This window comes from Choloepus didactylus, chromosome 7 (genome assembly GCF_015220235.1).
Source record: "Choloepus didactylus isolate mChoDid1 chromosome 7, mChoDid1.pri, whole genome shotgun sequence".
Lineage (NCBI taxonomy): Eukaryota > Metazoa > Chordata > Mammalia > Pilosa > Megalonychidae > Choloepus > Choloepus didactylus.
The window spans coordinates 39,907,275-39,921,986 of NC_051313.1; the positions used below are offsets into that span (position 1 = coordinate 39,907,275).

Here is a 14,712-nt window from a genome sequence, read left to right on the forward strand (position 1 = left end):
AAGAGCATCACCTTGTCTGACCTCAGCTGGGAACGTGCACATTGGGTGACTCAAATTATTTCCCGCTCTGCACATGTCTGCAAAAGACCATGAACGTGCCTCAAGAATTGATTTGGGGGTTACAAATAATTTTAGTGAATAGGTGGATTCGCAAGTATGCAATCTGCAAAAAAATGAGGATCAACCATGTAAACATAGATTATGGGCAGGTTTTTTTTTCCTTCTTAAAATTTTCAATAATGAACATGGTTTAGTTCTTCAACAAGAAGTTAGATATTATTATTTAAAAGAAATACAAAGAATTTCCTTCCAATATTTCCTGGAATAGATAGGGAACACAGGAAAGGGTGATTTGGATGAGTCAAAAAGAAAAAACTTCTTTCATTTGCAAAATAAAAGATGAAATGGGAGCATGAAACTAAAATCAGTAAGTAATAAATATGATGGGATGCCCCCTCTTCTGTCCCCCAGACAAGCAGGGGTCAAGCGGTGTCCTCAGTGAAAACCAGGGGCCTCTCAGCAACCCCCATCCACACGCCCTGCAGATGTGTGGGAACTACCCCCGCCCCCCTGCACACTGGGGCATCTGCACATGGACACAACCAGGTTTTGTAATTTGCCTGGCACAAAGCTCCTTTTTCAAGGACAAAGTGTTTGCAAAGTCATCAAAGTGTCAATGTTTTTAAATGGCATGGCATATGCAGAAAAGAGAAATTCCTAAGGATTAAATCATTCCTTGTTCTTAGCAGGGACCTTGAACAATATTACAAATAACCAGTTGCTTTAGCACCAAAAGCTGAATAAGACTATTGTACACTTGGGAAGTATAACCTCTGCATGTGGGAGAACAGAACTGGTCCACCTCCAAAAGCACCAGTAGTGACTTCTTTTTTTTTGTTGTTTTGAAGAAGGAAATAATGGGTGTTAAAGAGCCATGACTTTCCTTACAATGCCCCACCTACCCCCATGCTCCTTGGCTCACGGCTCTGATGACACAATTTCTTCCCCCTCCTCAGCCTGGACCAGAGTGAGCACATTTGGAGACTAAGGCTTGAGACAGCTGAGGCAGACCCCACTGAGCTGGGGCCGATGCTACTGGTGACCCCCCAGTGCCAGGCCTGGGTATCCCTGGGCCTGAGATGTGTGGGACCCCTCCCTGCTTGGACCCCCCAAATGCCTCCCACCTATTTGAAAGTGCCCCAAATTCTTTGAACAAAAAGCACTTACTTATAGTAGAGACAGGAGGTCTGAAATGCTAATAACTGTAGGAGAGGACCACCATGGGCTGGGATGCAAACTCAAATGCAAACGACTGATATTAGAGCTGGTTCAAAGAGCAGATTGCTGAGAGTTCTAGCCCAAAAGGAGTCTTCCTAAGGGGTTCTGCCCATGTTTGGAAGCCATTGGTCTGACTCACCTAAAAACTGCATTTATATATACCTATATAATAATATCTAAAATTATATATTTAAAATATAATATATATTTTTAATTGTTACTATTCATGCAACATAAAATTTACCATTATAACCACTTTCAAGTATACAATTCAGTGGTAGTAATTACATTCATAATGTTGTGCTACCATCACCACCGTCCATTACCAAAACTTTTCCATCACCCCAAACTGAAACTCGATATGCCTTTATATATTTTTGATAAAGAACAGCTTAGAGTCATGGGAGGCTGGATCGCGGGCATGTGTTGAGACAGATGTGCAGGAGTTATCTATTGTATATTAATTACCTATCGTGCCATAACAAATGACCCTGAAATGAAGTGTTTAAACGAACAAATATTTATTAGCTATGTTTCTGTGGGTCAGGCATTGGGGAGCAGCTTGGCTGGGGAGCTCTGGCTCAGGGCCTCACATGAGGTTGTGCTCATGATATCATGACTGCGGTCATCGGAAGGCGCAGCCGAGGCTCCATGGAGAAACTGCTTCCAAGCTCACTCCCACCGCTCTTGGCAGAAGGCCTCGGTTCCTTGCCAGGTGGTTGCTCATGACCAGACAGCTGCCTTCCTCCGGAGGAAGCAATCCAAGAGAGACCCAGAGAGAGATCGAAGCCGAGCCTTAACCTTGGAAGTGACTTACCATCCCCTCCGCCATGTTCTACTGGACACAGAGACCAACCCTGATACGATGTGGAAGGGGAGTACACAAATGCAGGACTAGGTGGGCCTCTCGGAGGGAAACTATCTATCCTTAATCTACAACACACACAGACAAAAACAAAGAAACCAAATGGAGGACTAACCGTGTTGCACATTTTATTTTGCCATATAGGAATATTAAGAAGCAAAACCCCAAACATTTATCATCTACCATCACATTACATCTGTTTCATCACATTACCACATCTGTTTCTCTACTAAAAAAGTAGAAAAGACGCTGTCTCAGAACAAATGGTTGCTCTTTGAATTGCACAAATTTAGCTTAATGAAAAACTTGCTGGGCTGTACGTATTTTTCTCGCTTCCAGCCCAGGCGAGAATGACGTCGGGGACAGGGCACCCCGATGGTATTGGGAAATCACCGGGCCTGAGGCTCCAGTAGCTCTGTGGGTCAAAGCAGCATCACTGCCACCCCCGTGGCCTGGTTTGCAGCCAGACTGTCCAGAAGCCCCACATCCTGACAGCTCTGGGTGCTGACTTGCCTGCCGGGTTCCCAGTCCCCAGCGAACTGCCAATGACTGACAGCAGAAGTCTGCCTGCTGTCTGGGGTTTACCTCAGGGCCCCATGATGAGGCTTTTTTTTTTTTTTTCTGGCAGCGTCAGGCTCTTGGGTCCCAGCTAGGGCTTCTTCCAAGGTGACTTCCACTCTGTGGTCTGGGCTACTCTGCTCTGCAGATCTAGACAAAAGTCAGTGAAACCACTGGCCTGACACAGTGTGAAGCCAGCCCAACTCTACCACCACCACCGTCACGTCAGCTGAGCCTATCCGAATCACTGGCTGAGGGTTCTCAGTACCAGCCCTAACCCTTCTTGAAATTTTGGCATCCCTTCTTTCCTCTGGAGCCTCTGGAGCCTCCAAGACCTAAGATGGGAAGGTTTCTCTAGATCAATAAGGGACCTTTACATGATGCTCTAAGACCAAGTATCTGGAGACCTCCCTGCCAAGCCAACACTATTTCTGTGCATCACCCACCATAGCTAAACCTAGATGCACATAACATGGCATCAGTAAGATGTTTCTTAAAAGAATGACTGGGGCTTTACCTGTGCAATGGAATTACCCACTGACAATCAGCTACTCAGATAGTGGAGGGCTAATTTCCAAAGTGTCTCTGAACTACAAAGAGAAACACACCGGAAACAAGGAGCAGGAGAGCCTGAGCCAGGGAAAATCACACCCTCTGGATTTTCAACTCTCTCCAGACCTCAGCGTTTCAGGCAAGTTAGAGTCCTATTCCGCTTTCATTTAACAAATGTCAAAAGTGGGACATTTCTAAAATTCTTGATGCAGATGGGGGAGTCAGGGCTTATTGATTGTTTCCCCTATTCCTTTTAGGTAAAAGTTTTCTCTTAGAGAAAAGACCTCAAAATGGACTTTCATTAATTAAGGGTATTATTGGGTTAAAAGGGCAAACTAGAAACCAGGGGAAAATGTCTCCTTTTTTTTAGTGGCAGGTGTGGTGAGGGGCCACTCAGGGGTGAAAGCACAACCCTTGGATGTCTCCCCATAGTCCTGATTCTTTTGCGGGGCACTCTGGGGCAGGGTTGGGGTCATGCTTCTCACCGAAAGATGCATCTATGGACAGGTCAGCCCAAGCAAGGGCAGGCACGGGCCCCTCGGCTTGCATTTAGCAACAAGAGCCATTTCAACAGCCCACAAAGCTCATCTTCCATAATCGTCCTAATTAGAGACGTTACACATAAGGCAGGGAAAAAATTTACACAGACTCCAGCATGAGTTCATGGCAATAGAGTTGTTTGCTTTTCAACCCTGAGGCTATAGACACATAGATCTCAAAAAATAATACCCAAGTACTTGAAAGATTGATATTTTCAGACACTCGAGAAAAACGTGGCGGTAGCAAAATGTTGTGACTAAACTGCCTTGGTCAAGACTCTTCTCTCCCACACATTTTACCTCCTCTGGTGTCTGCCTTGGCGAGTGTGAGGATTTTGTAAGGAGCTTAATATTTCAAAAACTAATTACAACCTGTTCTTCTTTGTTCTCACAGAACCCTGAGATTCAAACATCTTTCCATCTGCTTTCTGTCTTTTTCCACGGGGCAGAGCCTGATGATATTTCCCTTGCTTAACGGAGCAGAAATGAGCGTGCATCTCTGTTTACCAGCGATGCCGCGCCTGGTGAAAGCATCACGTCAGCATGTTGCTGTGCATTCACATTAATATCCCTTAACTGTTGCTGGGGAGCCAGAGAGGAAAGACAAAGAGCATAAACCACAGCTTCTTGCTGATCTTTTGCCATCGACATTCCTCCTCTTCTCTCCTTGTTTGGAGCCGGATTTTTTTTTTTTTTTTTTCTTTTTTCCTCTCTCTACACTCCCTTGACCTGGTCTAGTAGAGAGGAATTCTCATCCTGGCTTTGGGAGATTCGTAGGCAATGTCACCTAAGCTCCTCACCTTCATTCCAACCTCCCCAGGTCTCTCCCCTTTTCTGGCCCCTGCCCCTGTCACCCTCTGTACCCTGAGAGCTGGTGGATAACTGCATAGTCTGTGGTTCCACGCCACCTGGGTTTGAATCCTGGCCAGCTCCTTATCCTCTCTGGGCCTCCATCCTTCCCTATAAAGTGGGGGATAGGTTAGTCCCATCCTCGTGATATTGCTGGAGAATGAAGTGAGATCGTGCTTGTGAAGAGCCTGGAACACAGTAAATAATGCCTATTCTTGTCACTCCTATTCTCATGGCTTTCTAGTTTTCCTTGGCAGTAGTCCTCAGCGAAACAGTGATAACGGAGGGCAGTGGAGCCTCCATAGTGCACATAGTAGATGGTTAATAAATTCCAGATGATGATTAAGATTTTTCAGTTAGATACAATTAACCCCCAAACTGGGTTGAACATAATTAGTCACTGATGGTTTGGAAAGTGCCCCAGGACTACCCAGGGTTTTAGGATGGCGGTTTTAAGAAGGTCCCAGGTTATCATTTCACTGCCCACCTGAAAAGGTGAGGACTGAGCAATGGACAGAATGTCTCCCCCGCCTGGCTGGACCCTGCTCCCCCTTCTCACCAAGTTGAAGCCGTTTCCTGTGGGTTGAGATAAAAAGAAAAGACCCTGGAGTCACCACCTCATGCCGTAGAAGCATCCTGGGCGAGGATTAAATAACACCCATTAAGGTTGCCTTAAAAGCAGTAGATTCAGTTTGAAACACTTCTTCTTTCAGTTGGCTACCGGCTGTGTTTTGCCATGAAGCTCTTCCTGAAGTCCCACTTTCCTCTCCCCATTCTTTCGTCTCTGTGAAAAATCTTCACTTTCAGATTCTGCTTCATTCAACTCTGAAAATGTATGAGTTCCTTAAAGATGCTAAAATAACTAATAACACAGTCTATACAGAGGGGTGTTCTCTGACCTCAGTAGTTTGCGCTATAAAATTTCATTATGTGTATTCTTCCTTTAGCCCTGGGAGCCGGGCCCAGTTCTGGCTGCTGATAAACTGCAGAAGTGTCAGCAAGGGGGAGCGCTCAGATAAGGAGGGGCAGCCAAAGGCCTCGGCTCCATGCTGGAGCTCCGAGGGAGGAGCAGTTCTAAGTGACCCCAAATGCTGTCAATGGGTATGCGTGCTCACAGCGCAAGGCAAGTTCCGTTCCTTTGTGCCGTCCTGGAACGTTTGCCAGCTCTCAGGTCACACAATTGCCCGGAATTGTGTGGTCCTGCAATGAAAGGCCCCATTGTGATGAGTGGTCAACAAGGCAAAGCCAAGTTTGCCCCATGCATCCAAACCTGGAACATCCTGACTTTTGCGTGCTAAGAAGTGTGTGTCCTTTAAAAATACCCAAAGTGAAGAAAAGGAGATACTCACCCAAGAAATGGGCTTATTGCTCTCGTTTTTTCTTTCCTTTCTTCTTCCTCCTTCTCTCCCACACTTCTCCTCTCCAAGAACTTGCTCTCAGTGATCCCTGGCTTCTCATCCTGGGGAGAACAAGCAATGCAAACTATTATAACTGCTCTGAACATGGGCAAAAAGCCTCAGAGAAGCTTCAGATATAGAACTCCAGCTGGGTTTAGAGTTGTTCTTGAAGGCAAAGGACGTGATGAGCTGAACCTACATTAAAAATACAAAATCATTAAGAGCAGGCAGTTTACAACTGAAGCATGTCATCTGACACAGATGGGCATCTAGGTGCAAAACCAGGGTCTGAGCTCTGCCTGGGTGAGTCGGTGAGCCTGCCGGGGCCCCAGTGTCCTTGTCGGTAAAACGATGTGTGGGCCCAGATGAACTCCAGGCTTTCTTGAGAGGTCGTTGGGACTTGAGCTCAAATCCCGTTTCTACTATTTGCCCCTCCTGGTTCTGAGATTCTGTGATATTCGATTATTCTGGGAGACTAAACTGGCAGAGGACAACCAGGGGGAATGGAAGCCTCACATTACCAGCACAGGAACTGAAGTAGTCACTGAACTTGGCAGATGCTGAGATGAGGACACAGTGGGACCCAGAGAGCAACTGGCTACCTTCCTACTCGCCAACACATACGAGTCTTGATTTGAAGATCCCCAAGCTCCTTCCTTTCTCCTGGAAGCTCACTACTTTCAAGACAACTTCCAGTGGAAGTCAGGGAACTTAGCTCAGCCCTGGGTCTGCCACAAGCTCAGGTCTGCGCCTTCTCCCGCCTCAGTTTCTTCACTGGAAATGGAAGGTATGGACATAGATGATCTCCATGTAAGATCTAACATCCATGATTCCAAGAAGTCCAGGAAATTCACACTAAAAACAAGATTCTGAAACAAGTAAATAAAACAGACAAAATATTTGAAGCAGCACTTTTCAGATATTGGACAACGGACAGCAGGGACAGTGATTCCTTGAGGAAACAAACCATCTGAGCCCTATAACTCTTTCAGCTTTCTGATAAAATTTCCAGGCCACAGCCCACAGAGGGGGAACCCAGGGGGAACCCAGCAGTCTCCCCGAGTAGAGATAGAGCTGGGAGTCAGGGCGGGGGGTGGGGTGGGGGTGGCGGCAAGGTGGCTAGCGTTCACAGGACAGAGCGCTGGACAGCACAGAGCTGCACGCAGAACTCTGGACATCTGCAGAGAGACGCCTTCAACACTCAGCCGAGTACTGATCAACAGTGCCTGTGAGGAGACTACCTGAGGCCCGGGAAAGAACTCCCGACGACTGGAGATAACAATCCCTGGAGCTCATATAGCGCTGGGAATACTTCCTGTTCCCACCAGTCAGAGTTGAAAACCATGAAACTCACAGGACATCAAGTTCTCAGAAGGGTTTTACCTCAACAGTGGGTAAATTAGCCCTAGACTAAAGGCCGCTCTGGTATCTCCTAACAAAACTCCATTTCGTGTATTTCAGGTCTGCCGGTGAGTAATTCTTTCAGCTTTTGTATAGCTGAAAAAGTCTTTATTTCCCCTTTGTTTCTGAAAGATATTTTTGCTGAGAAGATAATTCTAGATTTTCTTCTTTTACTTCAAAGGTGGTTGTTCCACTGTCTTCTCACTTGCATTGCTTCCAACGAGAACTCCAGAGTTGGGGAGTGAAGTCTCACCCAGCCACAGGAGCCAAGATTAGGGGACAGGTGGCTCCTCAGAAAAAATTCCAACACTGTCCTGGAAACAGTGGGAACGTCCTCGGTTCATCTATCCCAGGAGTGAAAAGCTCCTTGCACATGACAGGGGAAAATGTGACAAAATATATTAAGTGAAGATTTTGCTTTTAAATATAATTATCATCAGAGTCACACCTAAGGAGTGATTGAAAAGATTATTAAATAGGTGAGAACATTAAAGCAGATCAACCCCAAGTGTGCCTTCGTAGAACACAAATCTGGAGGAAGGACACAGATTTGCTTATCTAATAGTGTAGTTCTTTTTTTTTTTTTAAATAAAAATCCCTCATGAAGCTTGTAAGCACAAAAAGGATTCTAAATTGTAGGACAACTTGGTCCTTCTTTTCACCCAAATTTACAGTGTTAAAAATAAGTTGAGTTTGAATGGATAGTTTGACCTAGGACCTTTGTATATTATTACTTTTAATCTTTACAACAACTCTACAAAGTAATCCCAATACTCCCATTTTACAAATGAGGAAACAGAGGATGGGGGAGGTTAAATAACTTTCCCAAAGTGACACAACTATTAACTTCCAGTGTGTGATTCAAGTCCAGGATTTATATAAAAGCCACACTGGACCCTTTCAAGGGGGGTCCATAAGGTTAAAACTATTCTCACAACACTAAGATATCATTTGACTTTTCCCATGGTGTTGACAGTTGCACTGATGGTGCAAAAGCAATAGTGGGAAAAAAATGTTGTGCCTTAACATGAATCAAGGCAGTGGCACCAAATTATATTAGAATAATCATTATATTCTTCACTGCTATGCATTCAAAGTTAAAAAAAACAAACAAAACAAAACAAAACAAAAAACAAAAAAACAATTTCAGCCAGTTCATTTAAGAAACAGTTTATTCATGAAAGTTAAAATTATTAACCTTATTAAATCTTAACGCTTGAGCAGGTTATCTTTTTAACATTCTGTGTGAAGAAATGGGAAGTATGCATAAAGCATTTCTGCTGCCTAGCACACTACAATGGTTGTCTCAAGGAAAAGAACTCTGTGCAAATGAGTTGTGGGCTGATCCAGCTGCTTTTTTTCCATTTTTACTTCAAAGAACAAGTGACAAACTAAGGTTATTCATATTCATATTTAGCATTTTCCTGAAAATAAAATGAGACTGTTACTTCTAGGAAAACAACTGACAATATTTGTTTGCAATTATGAAGTTTCAGCTTTCAAGGGAAAATTAAGATTTTGTCATCTGCCACCATGGACTTGAGAGTTCCCAATACTTAAAGGCTTTTTCTCTAGAAATTGGTGGTGATATTAACAAATGTGATCTTTTGATACTACGTTATGAATATGTCACCATTTGGAAAATGTGCGTAACTCAGTGAAACAAAACTTTCCAAATGACCAGTGCATGATGTTCCACTGAAGTCCAATGGATTTTAGTTTAATTTTAATGTAACTTTAGAGTACAAAAAGTTCATTGATATGGTTTCAGATTTTACATTTCAAATAATATTTAAACTATCCTTTGTTGAGTTATGGATAGTATCAAGAATAATATCCACAATTATCTGTAAAGGTTATTAAAATTCTACAAATCTGTGTGAAGCTGGATTTTCTGCAAATTCTTCAACAAAATAATTGACTGAAAACAGGCAGATATGAGAATCTAGTTCCCTTTCATTAAGCCAGGCATTAAAGAGATTTGAAAAAATGCAAAAAAAAAAAAAAAAAAAAAAAAAAAAAAAAAAAAAAAGCCACACTTCTTTCTCTACCAAGAAAAAGTAAAATTCCCCAACCCCAAGTCTGGTTGAATTGTTGAGGGTTTTCAGTGCTCAAAGTGTTTCTGCTACCTCAGCAGCTGCAGCTTCAGCTGCTTTTGAAAATCTCCACTGCCTCATGGACAGAAATAGCACTAAATGGAGAAGGGATCCAAAAGAAGAATCTAAACGTTCAGATGTAACACAGATAGGAAGAGACGCTACTTGGTTCTTTTCAAATGGATTCAAGGATGCCGCACTAGGTTTTCCAAAAGAATCCTTCCCTTTTGGTGTGGCTGGGCTGGTGAGGTATGGGGACTTCGTGAAAAGGATTCTGATGCCATCTCCTGGTAAGGTCAAGGGCTCAGGGACTGAAATGCACAAAAATTAGCTCCCAATGAAGCACCTCTTTGTGTCTTCAGTTATTTCTGTGGGATGAAGTCCCCTCTGAATTTCTGCATCACAGTCTTGAGCTCTGCTTGATTTCCCGGAGCTCTCACTCACGGGTTCCAAATGTGAAGTGATAAGTTTTTGTTACCATCTTATCTGTTACCAGAGCCCCTTTGAGTTACAGAAATTAGGAGCAGAAACTCTGATGCTTGTCCCCACAGGTGAGTCACCAAGCAGAGGCAGCAGTCCTCAGAAGGCAATGGTTCCGCTCCAAGCTGTGAATTCCATGAGCAAACAAAGTCCTGGCTGTGACCCTGTCAGATAAAAAGAATCTGGGGTGCATTTGCTGTTTGGTACAGGAAATAAGAGGTGGGTGACTCCAATTGGTGGAATTTGGCAGTCATCTCTTCAGTCAGTATCTCTTATTTTTTAAACAGAAACAAAGGCAGTCTTTTAGAAGACTATGAAACCCGTATTTTGAGTGGAGGAGGGCAGGAGGGGTGCCTGCAGGAGGCCTGCAGAGGACAGGCGGGTCATCTGATCAGATGCAGCAAAGGGGACATGGTGATCAGGAAGGTGGGGCAGGGCCAGTTCAGGGAGGGCCCTGAAGGCTCAGCTAAGGAGTGTAGATGTTATTCTAGTACTGGGGAGCTAAGCAGGTTCCCTGATCAGAACTGTGTTTAGGGAGAACAATTACTAACAATGTGTGAAACATTCCAGAAAAGAGAGAAACTGGAGGCTGGGAAACATGGGAGAGTGCACCCTAGTCTCAGTAGCATCAGGAGAGTGGTGGAGAGAATGGAAAAGAGAGAGTGGAAAATATGTCACAGATGGACAAGGCACAGCAGAGGTAAAAGCTACAGGACCAGATTGGATAGAGAAGGCAAAGATGTGTCAAGATTTCTGTGCTGGGTGAGTGGGAGGATGGTGGTGTCATGTATGAAGAAAGGGAGAACATGGGGGGAAGCAAGTGCATCCCTCAGTTTGAAAAAAGAGATTAAGAGCTCTCTTTTGCACAGACTGACTTGAGGTACCAATGGAACATCTAGGTGGCGATGCCCAGAAGACAACTGGAGATGTGGGCCAAGGACACAGAGACAGGTCCAGGCTGCAGCTTTAAAGGTAAGTCATCTGCACTGAGGAATCAGTTGAAACCATAAAACTGGATGAGAACACAGGAGCTTTCCAAGGGGACAATGAGAACTAAGAAGAAACTGAGGCAGGTCCTTGAAGAAACCCTGATGTAAGAAACAGGGGAGACATGGTCAGAGAAACAGTAGAGCCAGAAGAGAACAGGATCCAGGAAGCTAAGGGAGGAATTTTAAGGAGGTGTAGTGGACAGGATCTGATCTGGTAAAGGGGCTGAAAAAGTTGAGGATCGATGCTGGTGATCTTTGAGAAAACTGTTGGACAACAGTGGTGAAGGTGAAAGCCAAATTCCAAACATTAAAAAGTAAGAGGGAGAAAACGGTAAACAACTAAAATATCACATTATTCTCTATACTATTCTCTATGCTGGAAATATATCATCATAATAAGTTACTTTGAAAAGTAAGTGGTGAGGGGGGTGCTGATAAGTGGTAAGTCAAATGGAAGTAGCAAATACAGACGGCTGTTTGAAGAAGTTCAATGGTAAAGTGAAGGAGCAAAAGGATGGATGGCACCGATCAAAAGGGTAATGGGCTAGAAAGGATTTAACTTTCTTGTGGTGAGGCACCTTGAAAATGTTTCTATGCTGAGTGTGAAAATCCAGAGGGAGGGAGAAAATGAAGAGGAAGGGGGTATAGTGGGTTGGATGATGCCTCCAAAAGGTATGTCCATCCTCTAACTCCTGGAACCTGTGAATGTGAACTTTTTGGGGTAAAGGGTCTTTGCAGATGAATTAAAGTTGCAATTATCCTGGTTTATTCAGGTGAGCTCTAGATCCAGTGACAAGTGTCTTTATAAGAGACACGCAGAGAGAAGAGAGGGCCAGCCATGCGCAGACGAAGGCAGAGAATGGAGGATGCAGCCACAAGGAACTCGTGGAGCCACCAGGAGCTGGAAGGGGCAAGGAAGGCTTCTGTCCTAGCGCCTCCAGGGGGTGTGTGGCCAGCTGACACCTTGATCTTGGATCAGTGCCCTCCAGGACCATGAAAAAATAAATTTCTGTTGTTGTAAGCCACCAAGTTTGTGTGATTTGTTCCAGTAGCCTGAGGAAACGAATGCAGGCTGTTACTTGACCAGTCTGAGGCTCTGAAACAGACCCAGGGCTGCGTCTCGGGCGTCTTGGTCCTCCATGCCCACCCCGGGGCCAGCATGTACCAGGTGCTCAGTTAATATTAGTTTAGCGGGTGACTGAAGAAACTCTGGGCTCAAATAAATAGGATTTCACTTAACTTATTTAAAGGAAGTAATCTTTCTTTCTCTTCATTTTTTTTTTGGAAAATTAACAAAGATATTAGTTCTGGTGTCTTTCTCCTTCCATCTTCCATCTTTTCAGCTGTGACCGTGGAGCCAATGTGGTCCCCAGGGTTTTCTAGGGAAAACCTTTCCTGGGAGCTCACATGTCAGGCTCTGGCACCCAGGCCAGGTGTCAAAGAGGGTCTTCATCTAGCTGGGCAGCAAGTGACAAAGAGGAGAGCTCGGGAGGCCTGGAGATAACTGCCCCCTCATAACTGTTGGGTATATTAGTTGCTGATTTAAACCATCCAATCCTTCCCGATTCCAATGGCAGAGCAGCAGGCTGGTCTCAGCAAACAGAAGGCTTGGTTTTTCCTCTGAGGACCCAATGTGTGGCCTCACTGAGGTGTGGGTTCTCACCAGCCAGTAGGAAAGATGGATGGGGAGGGGCTGTGTCCCCTGGGGAATTTAGATCCCTGTTTTTTAACCCTTATTCTGCTGGTTTCGCTGAGTGCAGATGGATGTGTGGGGCCAGGGGTACGCTTCCCCCCAGAGTCACAGATCTATCTTGAGGGCTAAAGGAGGCAGGGGACTGGCTAACAGACTCCCCTTCCACCTGCACCATGGAAGATTTTTCACCGGGGACTTTCAAGGTTTGAGGCCCTTGAATCTCTGTGTTAAGACCTCAGTAGCAATGACCCTTGCTGGGCTGGGGAAGGGAGTGTCCTCCCCAGCCTGCCCCAGCCCTCCCGTGGCCTTGGCACCTGGTGGCCGAAGTGGCCTGGCAGAGACCACGACTCAGGCGGCCAGGGCCACGTTTGGGCAGGCTCTGGTCACCAGGTGACTCCCCGACTCCTCAGACTCAACCTCTCCTGGTAACTGGCCCTCCCCACTCCCAACCCAACTGCACCCCCACTTCTTTCTCACCTCCTGCACTCCCATCCTGTCCTTTCCTTCCGTGCCTGTGATTCCAGGTGTCCCTATCAGGAACCCCTGGTCTCTGTCCCTCCTGTACTGCCCACTACCTGCTCAGTCATTGGGGTCCCAGCATCTGCCCACTGGCTGTAGGAAAAGCCCCAAGCCCCTTCCCATTGCCCCCCAAGGACCCTGACACCTCCCCATCTGTGCAAACAGTAGCCAGGCTGGGCTACTGTTTCCTTAACCCAGAACTGCTCGTTCCTTCCCAGGCTTTCGCTTATCCTACTTCCTTCACCTGGAATGCAGTCTCCTCTGAACTTACCACGTGTCTTTTAATATCCAGCTTTCCTACTCTTTCCATGAAACGATTTCCATGGCTTCCACCACAGTGTGCTCACTCTCCTATGACACTTTCCAATACAGAAGTAGTAGGATGTAATCTCATTTCACCTGGTACTGCTACAGTTTCATGCTTGTTTGTACACGCTCATTCATTCTTTTGTCCATACATGTGTTCAGAAAAATACATATTACATGCCTAATAATTGCCAGACCCCAGAATAGAAAGATGAGTAACACCTAGTCCCTGCCTTCTGGAAGCTTCTGGGTACTGTGTGTGTGCTTGGGGTCTCCCACTGGCTCTTCTAGGTCCCATCCTCTGCCCTGCTCGTGCACTGAGAGGCTGATCTATAGGGCGCCATCCACTGACCCCATGGCCCCCGGCTTCTGGTGGCTGTAGCGTGAGAGCCCCAGCAGGAGAGCAAAGTCCGGGTGCTGTGGGCCGTTGATTTCACTGCTCCTCGCAGCGGGGCTGCCCTGTTTAGCTGCATCACGGCTCCTGTTAGAGTCCATTAGGTGGCCCTTTCCACACTGCTTTTTCTCTCTGGATCCAGTAACTGTCTGCTCCCTGGTCCCCGGTATTCAACTGTGCCATAAAAGCCTTTCCCAGGGAAAGGCTGAAGATCAGAAACTGCTAGAAGACCGGACAAGCTGTGCGCACACTTTGTAGCTTCCTCACACCCAGAGCTCTGTGCACATAGTAGACACCCAATGAATGCATTATTTTGCTTTTATGAATGTAAAACAAACTTTACTCTGTTTAATTTAACCATACCCCACTCTACTTCCCAAAGTAATTTAAAAAAATTTTATTGCTTGCCTTAATGAAGAGCTTCTGGCTAAGATCTTTGAATCTGTGCCCCAGGGCAGGACTCCAGCTGGGTGGTGTAAGACTTGCTGTCCTGACGTGGGTGACAGTTGCTAGAACAGGGGCTGTTTAATTTCACGAGCAGGGCTAAGCATGCTGTCAGCAGGCGGCAATAGCCACAGGACAAGACGCAACCAAATCTGATTCAAAATATCCTGTCCTAGCCACAACTAAACTCTTCTCTTTTAGGGGTTCCCAAAGAAAGACAAGACAAGGAGACAAGGAGAGCCTCCTTGAAGAGGAATTACAAGTCCATCTAAAGTGTTCAGAAATTTTATTTAGTTGCTCTAAATCTGCCCCAAACGCTCTTTGCTACAAAGCAAAATTCAGTATCCAGAGG

At 45.4% G+C, this 14,712-nt stretch overlaps 1 long non-coding RNA gene across 4 annotated transcripts; it reads left to right on the forward strand.

Moving 5' to 3' along the window:
• The first annotated feature begins 7,173 nt into the window (after positions 1-7,173).
• On the forward strand, positions 7,174-12,033 carry LOC119539846. Of its 4 annotated transcripts, none has more exons than XR_005217954.1 (4): positions 7,174-7,507; positions 10,087-10,234; positions 10,915-10,987; positions 11,778-12,033. It is a non-coding gene; the product is annotated as an uncharacterized LOC119539846 (long non-coding RNA). The 4 variants fall into 4 exon arrangements; XR_005217955.1 differs by lacking the exon at positions 7,174-7,507 and adding an exon at positions 9,643-9,825; XR_005217956.1 differs by lacking the exon at positions 7,174-7,507 and having other exon boundaries at positions 9,977-10,234; positions 10,885-10,987.
• The last annotated feature ends 2,679 nt before the right edge of the window (positions 12,034-14,712 follow it).